Source organism: Pleurodeles waltl, chromosome 3_1 (genome assembly GCF_031143425.1).
Source record: "Pleurodeles waltl isolate 20211129_DDA chromosome 3_1, aPleWal1.hap1.20221129, whole genome shotgun sequence".
Classification (NCBI taxonomy): domain Eukaryota; kingdom Metazoa; phylum Chordata; class Amphibia; order Caudata; family Salamandridae; genus Pleurodeles; species Pleurodeles waltl.
This window is the reverse complement of record NC_090440.1, coordinates 1,903,995,176-1,904,013,339: the sequence shown is the minus strand read 5'-3', so window position 1 is coordinate 1,904,013,339 and position 18,164 is coordinate 1,903,995,176.

Sequence of the window (18,164 nt, the reverse complement as noted above, 5' to 3'; positions counted from 1 at the left end):
CCAATAACAGGCAATAACCGTTGGATTTACTACATACCTTGGGTTCCAGAGCAGAGTGCTGCCCGGTGTAAAAATGCCTAGTCAGGGCTAGAAAGTACTATATAAATGCAATGACAAAGTACATTGCAATACAATTGGTAGCCAACGTCTAATAAAAACAGCTACTGAAATTGGTAGTCTTATCAGAGCGACCAAGAGCTGAATTTCTAAAAAGTGGGAATGCCCGCCACTTTTTCGGTGGACACTGCTATAGAATATCAAACCATAAGAGAGTAGAATATGTTTCTCTTGCCAGAGGTCTGAATCTGTAAGCTTTCACAGTTAGCAATTTGGAAAAGTAGTCCGCTGGTACATAAAGATGCAGTGGACAGTATACAAGGCCATTTGCACACAGCTCCCTAGCATTCGGTCCACAGGGAAAGCCGCAACCTGCTCCTTTTAAAACTGCATGTAATGTCCAGGTATGTTTATACAGTGTAGGCTAAATACGGTATAAACTATAATCAGGTTCAAGGCACTCCCAAGCTTAGTAGATAAAACACCCAGCTAATGTTTCATGCCTGGACTTTGGCAATTTAATCCTAGTGGGAATACCCCAGTCAAGCCTTGATCCTCTGAAAGTCATTTTCATGTAACAGCAAGTCACACCTTCTCCACAAGAAAACTCTATTATAGTTCCCCAATCATAAAGGAACTATTTTGGCTCTCCATTTGGGTGAGAATTAAGCTTAAATTATGCTGCCTCGTTTATAAAGCTATCATTCTAAACAAGCCAGCATACCTTCTCAAATTGCTTAAAATCTTAGATGGTTATGTGGCTTCAGGTTCAAGTCCTCCCTTCACCTCGAAATGCTAAGATGTATAAGTTCTCAAGTGCAAAATCAGACATTCACAGGCTCTGCAACTAATAACTGTACCTCACATCGTCCGTACACAACTCAATCTAAAAAAAATCTCTAATAATCCATATTTTCAATCTATACATAAAACAACCCGAATGCTTATCTTCTACATATGGATGTTTATCTTCTACATAGAGGGGAAAGAAATTTGGTGGTGATGATGGCGGGGGTCGTGTGTGTGAGAGAGTGTGTTTGTGAGTGTGACAGTGTGTGTGAGAGTGAGTTTGTGTGTAAGATATATATATATATATATATATATATATGGAGAGAGAGAGAGAGAGTGTGTGTGTGTGTGTGTGTGTGTGTGTGTGTGTCTCCTTTCCTGCAGGCCTAGAGATAAAATAGTTCATTTACTCTACCTGAAACTGCTGAAAATTGGTACTTAAGTGCTGTCGAGATTTAGATGTCAAATGAGCTATAATTTCGAAGGACTATAGGGGTTATATAGTTATTTCCATTTCGATAGCTCAGTGATACTAGCCCACATCCCTGAGCCATAGAAAGAAAACAACACAGCCACTACCCTAAAATACCGTCCTGGGAGAAGTATAGACCTTCGCTAAACATTTCAGACTCCGTAAGACTTTGGAGATCTATATCATGAAGAGGTCTTACCATGTTCTGGCTGAAACTTTCATCTTCTGACCCACCATCTAGAATACCTCTGGGTACTTCCAGCAGATCTTAGCGCCTAGAACTGATATGATTTACCTAAAACGCTAATTTGTTGCCTCACGTAGAAAAGCTCTGAAAGCATGACTACACCTAGGCTCCTCATCTGGGAACAAAAGGTGTAGGACTAGAACAGCATCAGCATGCTCGAGTGATAGAAACAAGGCTAGAAGTAACAGAGTGATGGCAGGAGCCAAAGCTCTCTCATGAGATTACAAAGAAGGCACTATCTAGCCAAAGAACACAAGAAATGGCATAAGCATGGTTAGCGCTTACAGTGGTTCATGGCAAACATAGCAAACCTTGCTTGTTGAAATACGGTCACGTGTTCAGTAAGACGTACCTTGGCAAAGGAGGGAGAGCTCTCGGGGGAAACTGAAATAGAAACAACATAGACAGCCCTGTCATTGATATCACTCATCCTAGGTGCAACAGAAATGTATTGTTTTTTAAAGAACCTGGTAGAGACTAAGAGTGAAGCATGCCTCGAGGGCCTCAGAGCGCTGTATAACAGTAGTACAAATCCTCTACATTCCAATACATCAAGGCTTTTGAATACCTGGCGTTGTAAGGAACAAGATTTCCGTAGGTAGCTGGATGCAATTTAGCATCATGAGCATGGAAACAGCTACACTGGTACAGTACCTGTAGATATTATTCATCAAGCGCTTTTTTAACATAGTAAGTCATATATCAGTATGACATATCTTTGGCAAGGTACAATTTGCGTAAACAGTTTAAAAGAGTTTAGATTTCAGCACAGGGCAATGGGTACACGGTAACATTCTGAACCATAGTTTATTCGACAAAACATTCAGTTTTGAAAGTAAGTAGAGTAATGGCCTAGTAAATCAACAAAAAGGAATTAGTGGTATTCACTTTGCATTTCGACTTAGGTACATGAATATTGAACACCACCACAATCAGGAGCTTTACATAAATGACTGAACATGCACAGAATATGTCATAAATAAAGAATAGAAAAAAGCAGTGCCAAACTCACCACTTGCTTCTTCCCCATCATCAGAAGTCAGAGCCCAGACATAGCTGAATAATTTCCTTGGCCCGACACCGACATGTCTGAGCCTTTTAATCCCAGCACCAAAATAACCTCCCTGATCCTCTCAGGGATAAGTAATCTAGGTGGAAATTTCATTGTAAAGGCCAGTCACAGTAATCCCCTAACCCCCGTCTCACCTCAGACTCTTCACTAAAGCTGGCAAACAATGCCAAATGTGCTCGCTAGCGCTTTTCTCTGCAGAATTGTACATCCCTATATGCAGTGAATGACAGTCGGTGCTCGTCTACAACATGGCAATGAGGACTAGATTGTTACTGGACCTTAGGAGAGGGAATATCCAGGTTCCTACTACGGGATACCACTGCCTTTTTGTCAAAACAACTCGTCTCAATAGTTGTGAAGCGATGACCCTGTTGAACACAGAACCTTTAACTTGAGGGAGCCACAATTTTATAGACAGTAAAAAAAGCATTTTGGGCTCCCAGGAGGTGAGAGGAGAGCTCTGCCGAGGAGCAAAGATGCACAAACTCCAGGCGCTAGAGTCTCAATTACCATACGTCCCAGTCCACAACCTGTCAGTCTGGGACGAACCCAGAAACGGAGGAGTTAATGAATTGCTGTGTCTGAGGACCCGGGAGCAATTTATCCGCAGTACAGGGCATTTCTCGTCCTTTTCTCAGCCAGGGTATTCATACTCACACACTTGCCATTTGTGCAAATGTTACATATTAATGCAGCTGGCAGGCGTTTCAGTTTCCGGCCATGGCAAGACGGGGGAGGTGCTCTGCGGGCCCACCTTTCATTTTAGAGAACAATTAAAGCAAAGACCACCGCTGGGTTTTCCACATCTGTTTGCTACTGGTGGAAATGGTGCCTTTTGTGTGCATATACTGGACGGATGTCTATATGTTGTACGCCATAATTCAATTTACATGTTTAGTGATCACGAGGATACCTACGCTACTAGAACGTGTAAATGCAACTATTGTTACCGATAAACAGATGACATAGTACATTACACCAAAATTATATGAGCAATGACGTTATATATCAAATCATTATTAAGATAAGCCTCATTAAAGCCACAATCAAGAGAATGGATATTTATATGTTTAAAATGGCACTGCAGCCCTCAAAGTACAATTTCTGCATAAAACGATATCTATGGCTCCTTAGTAGTTTTGCAGCAGACCTAATTTTCTATATACGCTGGTAACTTAACATATCACATCACCATCGACACTGATGACATAACTGAGGCTGTAAACAAAATGCTGGTTTCCACACCTCTTGCTGACAGTGGAAATAAATGCATGTGGAGTGGGTAGAAAACAGCCTTTAGGTATCATTGGTGCAGAAAGTGCAGTGGCACCAGTCCCATGAGCGCATGGGGCCAACTAAAGCCCAATTATGGATGTTTCACTATTAATCTTTGCTTGCATTGGGGCCCAGTGCACCCCCCTGCAGTGCTGCTGCTGTTTTGGGCCTTGAAGCTGGAAGAGCGTAACTTATATAATCTATATTAACATGAAATGTTTCGGAATTAATGTGTGATAGTGCTGCATAGAAACAATGATAATAATAATTTTTGCTTAAACGTGCACTTGAAATATGACCACGGGGAGTGGCCGCCAATGTATACGTAGACTAATAATAATGACCAAAATGTTTTATATCACGTTTAAATAAGTTTGTACTAATGATTGCGTTATTGAATCTGTGCTGAAATCCCCATAGGCCTTAAGTTAGCATGAGCCGAAGTTTAGCTGTTTGGCTTTTATATTAAATGTATTTTCCTATTTTGCAGTGTGCTGACTCATAAAAGGACACAACCCTGCCTGTTCTTATTCTTCAAATTAGAGGACAAATGTAACCATGTTAGATCCGTTCTCATACATACTTTTCCCTGCTCGTGGAATAAATGTTAAAAAAACAAACTGAAACAGTGTAGATTAATGTAATGTACAAGGTCATTCAAACCGGTGAAGACAATGGAACTGCTGACCAAAAGATGTGCAAAGAATTACAGACAGATGAAATCATACCGGACGTGCCACCTCTGAAGACGTCAATTATGAAGACCAATCAAAGACTTGTAAAATAACATGGGGTGAAGAATTAGGTTACCTAATGTCTTTTCTGATAGGTTAAAGATAGTGGGGTATAACAGATGACCAATAGAATTTTGGGGGAATGTACAATAGAAAAGGGATAAAAACCTATGTCACGGGGAGTCATTTAGGTGGGTTAGGGAATGCTACTGATTTTATCCAGAAACTCTGTCACTCCGTTTGGTGACTTGTTGGTTTACTTAAAACCATCCTCGCCCTTAGATTGTCAATTTTTACACTTTACCTCCTTATGAGGAAAGTGTCCTTTTGCCCCGGAGCTGAGTTCTGACTGATGGCGATTTGACTGATGTTCTGAAGACGAAGACTGAACCTGTGTGCTGACCTAAACTTTGGAGGGTAATTATGACAATGCAATTGTGATTTGTCTGTTAGCTTTTCCTTTCTAGGTACCAACTGCTTACTTTTGACAGCGACCATAGTTAGATGTTTTCCAAATTATTGTTCTAAATTGTTTTGCATGAAGCCAAACATGCAAATGCTGATCAGTGGTTAGGACAGGTGTTCTCCAAAACTGACGAAAATAGACAAACGACCGAGACTATGCTTTGTTGAACTGACGCATTATTGACACTCTGCTGAATTTGACCTATGTTCACGCCATGCTATGTTCTGATGTTTGTGATTCTTGCTTTAATGAAAGCTTATCAAAGTTGCCATATCGTGACTATGCTATTATGTTTCTTGGTATTGAGATTAACGCATCTGCTTTTAGACTGTAATTAATAGGGAATAAAACTCATAAAATTCGACTAAATCGGTGTGGTTATTCATGGCTGAAAGGTCATGGTAGCGTCTTGATTTGATTAATGACTGACTAAAGTAAAATGTATTGTTGTGATAAATATTGATGACATTATTAACGTATTGATTGACATATTGATTAGCTATCTCGTCCTAAGGTGTCTCTCAACTGGGTCAAAAGATTCATTGGCCTAAAACGAGTCCTGATGTGTAATAAATTATCATAAAGGGACACGTTAGCAGTTCTGGTAGCAGAGCGACAGTTTGGCCCTTTGGGCCCTAGGACAGAGAATTATTGTTTAGACTGTTTTTCTGAGATAATGCAAATTGGAGGTATGATGTGTTTCTAAATTCACCATGACTTTCCTGGGATCTCGGAGCCTGCCTAAGTGAGTTGGGAATGTTCTCGGCGTTATAGCATGTATGGTGTAGGGTTTGCGCTTGCTCAGCTTATGCATTTCGCAGGTGAATTGTGAAGTTTGTGTGGATTTAGGCCAGGTAATGTTGTTTTAGTAGGAGTGGGCGTACTCCGCAGTATGAGAGTAGGGAAGTCGGCGTACTTCATTTGAGTTTGGCGCTTTGTGCTCAAAATTATCCACGTAGTTGGTTGTTCATGTACGGACCCGTCGTGGTCTAAGACTCCGGAGTATATTGACAAGTGTAGGGGACACTTGGGTTTATGTTGTAATTTGTGCGGTTTAAGTAGGTCAATCGGGCGTGGTTGACAAGTCGAGTTTGAGTCAAATTGTATGTATGAAACCTTAGATGGAGATTTGGCAAGTTCTAAAGTGCACTAGGATGAACCATTGACAAGTCGAGAGTAGGATTTGCGGGTCGAATTCTGCTTGCGGGTGCGGGAACTGAGAAGGAGAGAGTAGCGGGCGAGGCTTCAAGTGAAATCTCTGTAAAGTTCTGAAGCGAATGTGTACCCTTCCTGTAGTAAACCAGCAAATTTGTGTTGTTAGTGTTAAGGTGCTCGCAGTAATTTTTGCATTAGTGGTGTGAATCTAGTGAAGGGCGGACAAGCCGCAAGACTTTGTCAGCTGCAGTGTGTGTGTGTGACCGTGAGTGGTGCCGTGCTGAGATAGGTCAGTTGTCGAGAGGGGTCGCGCACGGATTGGCTGCCGTCCGTGAGAGGCAATAGGTTGAGAAAGGTGGGTGAAGAGTGTCCTGGGAATTAAAGTCACTTCTTGATTAAATACAAACGAAAGAAAAGACGCAAAGATGAATTTTGTCAAAGCTTTTAAGAGCAATCTGAAAGGAGACGCATACATTATGGCGAGTAAAGGGGAGCCTACACCGCCTGAGGGTACTCCAGCTTATATAGTTATGGAGGAAAAAGGTGTCACGCCTTGTTTATGGATGAAACAGTGGCGCAAATTGACAGAAAAAGAGGGATGTTTTGCGTTCCCGGTGCACGGGACGTTCAATACGAGAGTTCTAGAGAATATAAGGTGGATGTAAAGTGTACAGAAGCCACCTCCGAGGCCAGCTCAGTATGAGGCTTTAGCAATTTGGGATTTAATGGCTATTAAACAGAGACAAGAGAAATTCCAAAGAGGAATAAAAAGGGCAGAACAGACTTTAGCGGAAGCCAGGTGGGACAATGAGAGCAAAATGTGGAGACGAGGAATAGTTGATGGATTAAAATTGTTCCCAGCTATAACACAGGGAGATGAGACGCAGGGAAAGAAAGCCACATGTAAAACAGACAAAGACTCTAGTAAGCCAAAAGAAACTAAGAGATCTTGGGAAGAAGAAGATGATTCAAACGATGAAGAATTCCTAAATCAGATATTACATGATCGCCCGCCACCTTATGCGGTAAGCTATAATGTCCCGAGCACTAGCGCGGGTCCTGGAAACCAGACGCAGGAGAAGGGAGTTACTGATACAGTACAGACTAGTGATAGGGGTTTGATACAGAATGGTGTCAGTGTACGCACTGGGCCAGACATGCAGATACAGTTGCAACCTCCACCGCAGATACAGAGAATCTATCCAGACGTCCCAGTATTAGAGACTACTACAAATCTGATAGTGCCGCCAGACCTGATATATACAAAATCGAGGTTAGTGCAGATTGAGTCGACTACGCAATTGCTTCCCCAGCCGCAGCCACAACTGATACCAGGGTATAATCCAGCAGCAGGTCCTCCATTATTACCTGCCCTGGCTTCAGAAAATCAGACCTTTGGAGTTGCTGCTCCACGAGGTTTGGGAACAGGTCAGACACCAGCTGCAATATCATTGCCAATTACTGTTGATCCGCCGGTGCCATTGAATGCACAAGGTAAGGCTAGTGTATGTGATCAGGGATTAATTACCCAAGATGTAATAAGAGGAGGGTCCATAGGAACCCCCCAGTTAATGTCCCCAGGAGAGCAAGCGGTTAAAAAACCAAGGTCTTTGATAGACCTTAGCCCAGTTGGAGCACCGCTGGAGGCAATGAGACAGGCAGGGCTAGGAGTGTTAACCCCACAGACAATAAGTACGAATGCTTCACAGTCGCCAATGATGCACGCAGGGAACATTTAATTGCAAGGTTTTACGGTACAACAGTTGAATGAGTGGTTAGAGAAGACCTTTACTACGCAAAAGACTAGAGTAACTTCAGTGGAACCGGAAAGGTTGGGGTGAGATGAGTACTTGAACTTTGTGAGACTGGGCGTGGAAGCTGCTGAATTAGTGGACGGGACAATGGGCGTAAACAGATTAGAGTCATACACAGAAGCAGAATTGAGATATCTGTGCCCTAAGATTACTAAAGAAGTAGGCAAGGTACATCAGAAATTAACGAATCTGGCAGAAAAATACAATATTGATATTGAGAATACTAAACATTTGAAAAGAAGTTACAGGTTAGACTTTGACTCAAAAGACTTTGAGCATAGGAGGTCTGCCGGAATGAAAGCGCATTTAAAGGAAATATTGCAAAGTGCGCAAATCTGGGGAGCGTTAGAAAAGTGGGAAGGCATATGGGCTAAGAAAAGAGACAAGGAGAAAGGTGACAGCCCAAGATCGAGTAAAGCTAAAACTACACCAGATACGGAATCAGTAAAGATGCTACCAATGAGAGAAAACGCTGGTGGGGTTCTAATCCATGTACCATGGTCCAGGGGAGACATCCTATCCTTCACTAATTATTATCCCAGGTTGAGGGAGAAACCGATTGAGTGGTATCAACAAACAGATAGGTTTGTGAAGCTTGCGAAGTTTCTCTGGGAAGACCTTGTTTGAGACCATTGTTCCGCCCGACTTATGGCTTGAGTGCAAGCAAGGGGTAGACTGGCCGACGCAGGAGCCGGCAAGGGATAAGGTGACCGGAGCACCCTCTGAGGAGGTGATGAAGTACTATCATAAAGTGATTGAGTTTTTAAGGCAGAAAGTGTCGCTGAAAGTGACTGATTGGCAGAAAATAGACCGGACCTCACAAGAGGTTAAAGAATCAATACATGCTTACTATGAGAAGTTGTTAAAGGCATTCACACATTACAGTGATACCGAGACCATTGAGCCGAAAGACATGAACCATCTTGTGTTCAGATTCGTTGAAGGGTTGAGACCAGAGGTTAGCCAGATGATTAAGAATCCTTTGATCTGTTGGCAAGCGAAGCCGATTGATGAGGTGTTGCAGTATGCGAAATACTGTAGTGATGAGATTGAGCTGAAGCAGAAAAAGTTGAAGGAGAAAGTTATGGTGAGGCAGATAAGGGCTGCGCAGGCAGGAATACAGGGAAATGGAATTCAGCAGATGGTACAGCAGCAACCGCAAGGGAATGGTGTGTTTCAGACACAACCAAGAGGTCGAGGTTTTATAAAACGCGGACCAGACTTGAATACTGTTGTGGTTCAAAATGACGCACAAGGGATTAAAAAGATGTCACCATGTCACGCGTGCGGGGGCGTGGGGCATTGGAAGCGGGAATGCCCAAATGTGATGCAGGATGGTGTCCTTCAACAAAGCACTAATGTCGGTACATTGCAAAATATGAGAGGTCCAAAATTGAGAAATCAAAATTCGAACTTTCAAAATAACATGGTCCAGATGTAAGGGTTACAGCCCATGCAGCAAATGCAAATGCTGCGTGTTCAACCAGCGCAAATACAGCAAGTACAACAGCAGGTTCCCATGGTACCTAGACAGCAAATGCAACTACCAATGGCTCCAATGGGACAGCAACAGGTGATGCTTCCTCAGCAGGTCACAGGTGAGGTGATGAGCCAAAATAATACAGTACAGCAATTCCCATTGCGTGGTGAAGATGGAATGAATGAGGAATGGTCGGATGACAGTTCAGACAGTGAAGAGTGCAGGCTTGCAGCGTCCCTAGAGGTAGATCAGAGAGGACCCTATTTAGAGGGAAAGGTAAATGGGTCATAAGGTTTCATTCTTGGTTGATACCGGAGTTACACGCTCTACAGTCAGAAGTGCAGAGGTTCCGAAATTGCCACTTTCGGGACGTACCATAAGAGTGGTCGGAGTAGCAAATCAGTACTTGACAAATCCAATTACAGATCCAGTGCAAGTTAAGATTGGCAACTTCCAGGGACTGCATAAGTTTGTAGTCTGCAATTTAAGTCCGGTATCCCTACTGAGAAGAGACTTACTGTGCAAGACGAAATGCTCGATTACCTGTTCCAATGATGGAATTGAGGTGCAGACAAACAGTGATGATGAATGGGATGATGGTCAGTTCTCAGAGTTAGAGACAGAAACCGCGAATGAAGATTACCCTTTGATAACATTATTCCCGATGTTTACAGTGACTGACTTACCAGCCGAATTGCAGGGAACGGTGACAGAGAAAGTGTGGGACTTGACAGCAAAGGAAGTGGGACTGATAAAAGGAGTGGAACCAGTTAAAGTTCAAGTGAAGCCAAATGCAGTGTTTCCCCAGGTGTCACAATATCACATGACACAAGATGTTCTTATCCAGGTGGCACAAATAATTGCGGACTTTATGAAACAGGGAATCCTGAAGGAGGTATTGAGCAGTCCATGTAATTCACTGATAATGGGTCTGAAAAAGCCCTGTGGGAAGGTTCGAATTGTGCAGGATTTGAGAAAAATAAATGAGATTGTGGTGAAGTGTTGCCCCATAGTGCCAAATCCGGCAGTAATCATGTTTTAGGTTCCGTGCAATGCTGAATGGTTCACCGTTGTAGATTTGTCACAAGCCTTCTTTTCGGTGCCTCTTCATGAGGACAGCCAGTTTTTATTCAGTTTCAAATTCCTGGACAAGGTGTACAGCTGGTGCAGAATTCCTCAAGGGTTTTCTGAGTCACCGTCCATCTTCAATCAGATATTGAAAAAAGACTTAGAATCCTTAGTACTGCCTTTCAATTCAACACTAGTGCAGTACATTGACGACTTGCTGATTGCATCCAGGACAAAAGATGACTGTAAATATGACACAATTGCCTTATTGAATCATTTGGGTAAGAACGGACATAAAGTGTCGCCAAAGAAGCTGCAGTACTGTCAGAAAGAGGTGAAGTACTTAGGACACTTGATTGAGAGAGTGTCCAGGAGAATATCGAAGGCAAGGGTGACAGCCATTTTGCAAATGAACCCCTGACAACAAAGAGAGATGTCAGGATGTTTTTGGGAATGGTGGGTTACTGTCGCCAGTGGATACCCAATTTCTCAATTATCTCAAAACCATTGATAAAGCTAACAGGCAAAGAGATTAAGGATGAACCGTACACCATAACCCTATCCAAAGAAGAGCTTGAGTCATTCATGGAATTGAGAGAGTGCATGTGCAGGGCACCAGCTTTGGGTATGCCTGATTACACAAAACCTTTTCTATTGTTTTGTCATGAACGTGATGCTTGTTCTTTGTCTGTCTTAACACAGGTCCATGGAGGTGCAAATCGCCCTGTAGCATATTTTTCAGCTACCTTGGACCCCGTCGCAGCAGCCTTACCGGGTTGTTTGCGCGCAGTTGCAGCAGTTGGTCAAAGCCTCACGCAGTGTGAAGGCATAGTGATGGGACATCCCTTGACAGTAATGGTTCCACATTCAGTTGAAATTTTGCTGGCTCGAACTAAAACTCAGCACATGACAAATGCCCGACTTACCGGATATGAGACAATTATTTTGGGGTCACCTAATGTTTCACTAAAGCGATGTACTGTATTAAACCCGGCAACTCTACTTCCTGTTGAAAGTACCGAGATTAATAATGAAGAAGAAGTGGAGCATGATTGTCTTGAGGTAACAGAACTATGTACCAAGCCCCACCCTGATATTCAAGATACGCAGTTAAAGGAAAATGACTGCATTATGTTGGTTGATGGATCATGTTTGAGAGATTCACTTGGAATGCTAAGAGCTGGTTACGCTGTGTGTACCATAGCTGGTATCATTGAAGCTTCCTGGCTTGAAAGAGTGTTTTCCGCACGAGTGGCAGAATTAATTGCCCTTACCAAGGCATGCCACGCAGCTGAAAATCTGAGAGTCACTATGTATACTGACAGCAGATACGGATTTGGAATTGTACATGATTTTGGACAATTGCGGTCACAGAGAGGTTTCATGACCTCTTCTGGTTCTCCTGTGAAAAATGGTGAACAAATTAAGGATTTGTTACATGCGATCCAGTTACCTCTTGAAATTGCTGTGGTGAAATGCAATGCTCATGTTAAGTCACAAGACTTTGTGTCCATGGGAAACGGCTATTCAGATCAAGTCGCAAGGATTTGCGCATTGAACTGTATATCGTTCAAGGATCAGTGGGAATTGTTATCGCAAACCGAAAATGACACATGTTTGAACCTTGCATTAAGGGTGGTTGATACACTAGATGAGCTAAAAACACTACAGGGTCGTGCTAGCAAAGAGGAAAAACGCTCCTGGCAGAGAATGCAATGTGTACAAAGAGCTGACGACTTATTGGTCTCAGAGGAGGGGAAATTGGTTTTGCCAAACAGTCTTCTATCACAATTCACGAGGCTTTACCATGGGCAGGCACATCTTGGGAGAGATGCAATGATCAGGTCGTTCAAGATTGACTGGTTTAACCCAAAATTCAGACATGCCGCAGAGGTTACTTGTCACAGGTGCATCATCTGTCAACAGATGAATGCCGGAAAAGGGACTGTGGTAACTTCGAGCCACATAGGGAGAGCTGGTGGTCCATTTAGCAGATGCAAATGGATTCTATTGAAATGCCTGTTTGTGGAGGATTGAAGTACGTGTTGGTGATTGTGTGTGCTTTCAGCCACTGGATTGAAGCCTACCCCACACGTAGAAACGACAGTCTCACAGTTGCAAAGCTGCTGCTTAGGGAACTAATACCCAGGTTCGGGTTTCCGGTCTCTATAGAATCAGATAGGGGCAGACACTTTGACAATGAGGTGATTAAGCTCTTGTGTGCCGCATTAGACATTGAACAGAAGCTGCATTGTAGCTACCGCCCTGAAGCATCAGGACTAGTAGAACAAATGAATGGTACTTTGAAATCGAGAATGGCGAAGATGTGCACAGTGACCAACATGAAATGGCCAGATGCATTGCCCTTACTGCTGATGTCAATGAGGAACACCCCTGATAAGAAGGCAGGACTATCACCCCATGAGATCCTTATGGGTAGAGCTATGAGGCTGCCCGCAGTACCTGCAAATGCTCTTGTGAATATCACGGATGATATGGTGTTGGACTACTGCAAAGGTTTGGCTGATGTGGTTCGCTCTTTTTCTCACCAGGTGGAAGCCAACACCTTGCCACCGATCAGTGATCCAGGTCACACTCTGCAAGCCGGAGACTGGGTGGTTGTCAAGAAGTTTTATATCGTCCTCAATTGATTATTGTTCTACTATCTGATTCTTTACAGACATGGCTTATAATAGAGGTAGTAACAAAAAGGGTAAGGTGTGTGGTTGGTTGAGTCATATATTAGGTATCGTGTGTGCGATAATAATTGTAGGTGTGATTGTGGGAATGCCGTGGTTGGATAAGAAAGTGACTAACAATGCTTCAAAACCTGAGACTACAACGCTAACACCATGGGAGAAGTTTGAGCAGGATGCAAAACACTTGCATGAGGAAACTAATTCAAAAGGGGAGCTTTCTACTAATGTTTTCTATCGCTTGCTGAATGAGTACGTTGAGACCATGGATGCAAAAAACTGTTATGTGTGCACAAAGATTCCTTCATCAGTGCAAGAAGGGGTCACATATCATAGTCTTCCTTTAACATACGGGATAAGTTGTAGCTTGCTATTAACAAGATTCTATAATCAAGAGCATGTGCAATATTTCTATTCAAATTTGGATGTAGTGTTTTCTTTTGTGCCTGTGATTGAGTTTCTGAACAAATTAGCTAAAGATAGTATAAAACTAGTTAGAGGTTTCTTTGAACCGACACTTACATTTGGGACAGCTTATGCACACCGCAATAATCTGACTTGCTTATTGACACCTGTAGAGAAAAGCTTCTTAGATCACACCGATGATAGACGCAAAGCAATGAAAGAAAGATTAGAAAAGGGGCTAGAAAAACGCACATATGCAAATGATTATGCTTACACTGCAATAAAGACGCAAGGCAAACTAGCTATAGATTCATTAAATGTAAGAAGGCTTTGTATATATAGGCCGAAATCTGAACATGATACTCTATTTGTGGGAACGAGTGAATGCAGGCATGTGTTTTTGTTTCAGAGTAAATGGAAATTCATGTTAAATGGACAGGATCCAGTGAACCCTGGGATCTATTATATCTGTGGACTTAATGCTTATTACCGTCTCCCTAAGGGATGGTATGGGACATGTTATTTGGGAATAGTTTTCCCAAAGAATTACCAGATTGATGACTTAAAGCAAATACCTAAATCGTCTGAATTACAACATGCTAGACAAAAACGAGAGATAGCGGCTGCTGTCGTTGGTGACATATTTGGAGCCATAATTCCTTCGGTAGGGGTTATTTTAAACTCCATGAAGATTCAAAAGTTGTCTACTATTGTGGATAACATGCTGACAAATTTTACAGGAGCTATACTCCTGATGGATACTGAACTTGCTGCAGAAAGAGCTATGACTCTTCAAAATCGGCTTGCTTTAGACATTCTTTTAGCAAAGAGCAGCGGAGTCTGCAAGATGCTCAATGAGCGTCATTGTTGCTCATATATACCTGATAATAGTAAAAAGATTAGAGGTATGCTTAATAACCTAACTAAAGATAGTGCAGATTTGAAGGAACCTGGAGTGTGGGAGAAATTAGGAAAGGGAATTGCCAGAGTAGGGAGCTGGTTTAGCAAAATTTGGAATGGGGTACTTGCAAAAATATTAGGTGGTCTATTAATTGTTCTAGCCTGTCTATTAGGATTATGGGGAGCTTGCAAAATCAATGACAAAATTAAAAGAAATTGGAACAAGAGGAGTAAAAAGCATAAAGAAAATGAAAGGGAGAAAATGTTTAATGAAATTTGGGAGAGTTCACACAAGGGACAAGATGTTGAAATGCGCATTATGCGTAAAGTGAAAAATTAAGGTGAAAAGTAAAAAGGGGAAAGGTTTGTGTGATGACGAACATCATCAGAGGAGGGACTGGGAGAGCGTAACTTATATAATCTATATTAACATGAAATGTTTATGAATTAATGTGTGATAGTGCTGCATAGAAACAATGATAATAATAATTTTTGCTTAAACGTGCACTTGAAATATGACCACGGGGAGTGGCCGCAAATGTATACGTAGACTAATAATAATGACCAAAATGTTTTATATCACGTTTAAATAAGTTTGTACTAATGATTGCGTTATTGAATCTGTGCTGAAATCCCCATAGGCCTTAAGTTAGCATGAGCTGAAGTTTAGCTGTTTGGCTTTCATATTAAATGTATTTTCCTATTTTGCAGTGTGCTGACTCATAAAAGGACACAACCCTGCCTGTTCTTTTTCTTCAAATTAGAGGACAAATGTAACCATGTTAGATCCGTTCTCATACATACTTTTCCCTGCTCGTGGAATAAATGTTAAAAAAACAAACTGAAACAGTGTAGATTAATGTAATGTACAAGATCATTCAAACCGGTGAAGACAATGGAACTGCTGACCAAAAGATGTGCAAAGAATTACAGAAAGATGAAATCATACCGGACGTGCCACCTCTGAAGACGTCAATTATGAAGACCAATCAAAGACTTGTAAAATAATATGGGGTGAAGAATTAGGTTACCTAATGTATTTTCTGATAGGTTAAAGATAGTGGGGTATAACAGATGACCAATATAATTTTGGGGGAATGTACAATGGAAAAGGGATAAAAACCTATGTCACGGGGAGTCATTTAGGTGGGTTAGGGAATGCTATTGATTTTATCCAGAAACTCTGTCACTCTGTTTGGTGACTTGTTGGTTTACTTAAAACCATCCTCTCCCTTAGATTGTCCATTTTTACACTTTACCTCCTTATGAGGAAAGTGCCCTTTCGCCCCGGATCGGAGTTCTGACAGATGGCGATTTGACTGATGTCCTGAAGACGAAGATTGAACCTGTGTGCTGACCTAAACTTTGGAGGGTAATTATGACAATGCAATTGTGATTTGTCCGTTTAATTTTCCTTTCTAGGTACCAACTGCTTACTTTTGACAGCGACCATAGTTAGAAGTTTTCCAAATTATTGTTCTAAATTGTTTTGCATGAAGACCAACATGCAAATGCTAATCAGTGGTTAGGACAGGTGTTCACCAAAACTGATGAAAATAGATAAACGACCGAGACTATGCTTTGTTGAACTGACGCATTATTGACACTCTGCTGAATTTGACCTATGTTCACGCCGTGCTATGTTATGATGTTTGTGATTCTTGCTTTAATGAAAGCTTATCAAAGTTGCCATATCATGACTATGCTATTATGTTTCTTGGTATTGAGATTAACGCATCTGCTTTTAGACTGTAATTAATAGGGAATAAAACTCATAAAATTCTACTAAATCAGTGTGGTTATTCATGGCTGAAAGGTCATGGTAGCGTCTTGATCTGATTAATGACTTTGACTAAAGTAAAATGTATTTTGATAAATATTGATGACATTATTAACGTATTGATTGACATAATGATTAGCTATCTCGTCCTAAGGTGTCTCTCAACTGGGTCAAAAGATTCATTGGCCTAAACAAGTCCTGATGTGTAATAAATTATCATAAAGGGACGCGTTAGCAAAGCAATGGCACAAGGGAGGGGAATATTGAAGCTGTGGATAAAACAGCTTGAGCATTAGGGCAATAACATGGAGGGGGCACTGGGTAAGATGGGGGGGGGGTCATGTTTTAAGAAAGGGCCGAGGAGAAAGCCAGCTTGTAAAGTTGTAGCCAGAAGCTTCCATTAATGAAGAAGATGCAGTGGCAATGGTGCCCAGGAGTGCGAGGGGCCACCTGCATCACAATTATGGCTGTCTTACTTTATAAAAGTGACACCAGACTCATGTTCCTTGCTAGCAGCAGTAGAGCAGTGCTGCAAAGGGGAGGGGGGAGGGAGAAACATGGGAGCTATTTTTTTTAAGGGACTGTTTCAAAACTGGAGTAAAGGCCAGACATGGTCGGGAATGGGTGAAAGAGGCAAAGGAGGCAGCCTACAACCCCGGGCCACAGCTATAATTAGCTCAACAGCTGCTCTTGCATTGTGGCCCAGAAGCATAAGCACCTCAAAACACCTCAGTTATGTGGAGCAGTTTTTTGACCAATGTCTGTCTTTGTATGATGCATTTACTCTTTTAGAAGTCTAACGTTTAGTGTGGATTATAAACTACAAAATAGGACCCCGGAAATTATCTAAAAAGCCCACCTCCTGAGCTCAGCCCTGCTCCTCCAATCCGTGCCATAAGGTTTTGGAAGGGGCTCAACTTCAAAACATTTAGCTTAGGGGGCTGAGAGTGAAAGTGTTTGAAGACCTCTATTCTACATAATCCTGTAGTCGTCTTTCGACATCCGATATACTATTTAGAATCTACAGGGTAGGTTTAGAATAGATCTTTGGTTAGTGAGGGCTCTGGAGTGGCTGTGGGATTCATCAGCAGTGGATGTGTGGACTAACCACTTGGTAAGAGCAGCATTAAGGATTAACAAATGTATAGGCCCTCTTCCAGTGTCTCTCAGGGTTAGAGCCAGCTTGTTATTTGTGACAGTTGGAGGTTCAGGTTATTGTTCGTGAGATGTTTTGCATAATGAGATGTCAGTGGAAGGTTCTACCCTAACCCTAAGCTAGGTTGTCTTCATTCCTATAAGTGATGTGCTATGCCCCTCGCTTGATTGTCTATCTAGAGTTAGCCAGTGGCTCTATGATGGTACTCGATTCACACAGCCTGCATGCTGATCATCGTGGATCAGCTGTTGAAGTCATTGGTCTGGGTTTAGTGGGTCTGTAACACCCTCTCTTAAACATCTGTTTATTTGCATTTATAACAAACACCCACTGGTGTAAACATATGCATAATCTGACAGTACCAATCAAATGTTAACAGGTTCAGAATAAACAACATGAATAAGTACAATGGTCAGCTGTATAAAATTCCATATCAGAACTATAAAGCTGTCAGAGGTGGTCCATTAATCTAGGCAAGAGGTGATTCAATAAGACCAAAAAATGAAAACTGCAACACCTGATAAATATCCAGTATTATAACAGTAAGAAAAAACAAAATGAAGGGTAGAGAAAGAAATCAAACCAAGCAAAAAAATCA